Source organism: Alexandromys fortis, unplaced genomic scaffold (genome assembly GCF_014885135.2).
Source record: "Alexandromys fortis isolate MF-2015 unplaced genomic scaffold, M_Fortis_MF-2015_v1.1 scaffold_91, whole genome shotgun sequence".
In the NCBI taxonomy this organism is placed as follows: Eukaryota; Metazoa; Chordata; class Mammalia; order Rodentia; family Cricetidae; genus Alexandromys; species Alexandromys fortis.
The window spans coordinates 6,789,737-6,791,829 of NW_026067968.1; positions in this window are offsets into that span (position 1 = coordinate 6,789,737).

Sequence of the window (2,093 nt, forward strand, 5' to 3'; positions counted from 1 at the left end):
AAAAAAAAAAAAAAAAAAAAAAAAAAAAAAAAAAAAAAAAAAAAAAAAAAAAAAAAAAAAAGAAAAAACAAAGTGAGTTCCAGGTTAGCCAGGGCTACAGAATGTGACCTTACCTTAAAAGGAGGGAAAAGAAAGGAGGGTCTGGTTGTGCATACCAGCATGGCAATCCCGGTTGTTGGGAGGTTTGGGGAATGGAGGCAAGAGGATTAGGAATTCAAGACCAGTCCTGCAAGTCTGAGGCCAGCCTGAGCTCAGAGCATGTGATGAAGTTCCGAGCGCATGTGCAGTCAGACCTGTCTGTGTGGCAGCTGTGTCCTTTCTGCCTACCAGCAAGCCATCCTGTCACCCCTTTCCTTGTAGGCTGTGGACTCCCTACTCCCTGTTTTTCTCTGTGCATCTCTGACTGTCCCGGAACTTCATTTGTCCACCAGGCTGGCCTCGAACTCAGAAAGTGCACCACCACGCTCAATTGGTAGTAGCTTTCCTAAGACTTGGGGCTCCTCCTCCAGCTGCACTCAGACAGGCCTGTGTTTCCAGAGTCATGTGAGAACAGCCACCAAGACCTCTTGAGTCACTATTGTGCTGACAGGAAGTAATGTGGTGGCCTGCGGTACTTGGGGGAAGCCTAGGTACCATTCTCTCAGAATGCAGGCATTCAGTGAAGAAGCTGGATTGTCTACACAAGCCTCGGGCCGCAGCCCTCACAGGCATAGGAGGGGCTGCAATGGCCAGGTTGCCTCCTGTGGGAGCCCCTGCCTTACTGTTCTGGTTCTCAGCGCAGCAATGCCTTTCTGAGAGCAGCAGCCCTGCAGGTTTGTGCTGGCAGTTCTGACTCTGCAAAGGAAAAACTGCCTGGAAGTTGCATTTTTAGAATTAAAGCCTTATACCAGAAAGGGTGTGATCTGCCGGAGCTGGATTAGCCCCAGGGCCGGATACCAGGACGGGTGTGCCTGGTTGACTCTTCCCTGAGCCTGGCACACAACAAGGCTGCCTAGGTCAGGAGGGGACAGCCAGCATGTTCTGAGGGGCAGAGCAGTACTGCCGCCCACTCCTCTCTCCTCCAGCTGCCTCCCGGGCACGTCCTTAAGTGGACTGCATTATGAAGCCTTCCAGTGGATGCCCTCTTTGCTAACATCCCCGACCTTCTTCATCCTATTCTCTCTCCTTCCTCCCATTCCTTCTCTTCCCTACTTCCTCTTTTCCTCTCTTCTAGGGCATTTGTGGACAACCTCAGCCTCCAGCCTCTTAAGACAGATACCCATCCATAGTTACATTAAAAAGATTATTTTGTTTGTTTGTTTTTGTTTTTTGAGGCAGTGTTTCTCTGTAGCTTTGGAGCCTGTCCTGGAACTCTGTAGACCAGGCTGGCCTAGAACTCACAGAGATCTGCCTGTCTCTGCCTCCTAGTGCTGGGATTAAAGGCCTGTATCACCACCTCCTGGCAAAAAGATGATTTTTTTTTAAAAACAGAATTATTAACTTGTTCTATTTCTACTTGGCAGTTCTATTTCTTCTTTCTCTTCCTCTTCTTCCTCCTCCTTTTTCTTCAAGACAGAGTCTCACTGTGTAATTCTGGCTGTCCTGGGACTCATTCTGTAGACCAGGCTGAACTTAAACCCACAGCGATCACTCTGTCTCTGCCTCCCGAATGCTGGGATTAAAGGCGTGACCACCACCGCCCTGCTACTTCACTGTTCTTTAACCAGAGATTGCAGCTTCAGCTTCACCTCAGCACCTCTTACAGCCTACCTCCAATTTTGCAATCACAATGAGATTTTGTCTCAAAAACAAACAAAACAAAAAAGTTTTTTTTGTTTTTTTAAATGTATGTATGCATGTATGTATGTGGTGTTTTTTTTTATTTTATTTATTATGTACACAGTGTTCTGTCTCCATGTATGCCTGCAGGCCAGAAGAGGGCACCAGATCTCATTGTAGATGGCTATGAGCCACCATGTGGTTGCTGGGAATTGAACTCAGGACCTTTGGAAGAGCAGTCAACATTCCCAACCTCTGAGCCATCTCTCCAGCCCATTGTTGTTGTTGTTGTTGTTGTTTGTTTTTTTTTTTTTTTTTTTTTTTTTTTTTTTTTT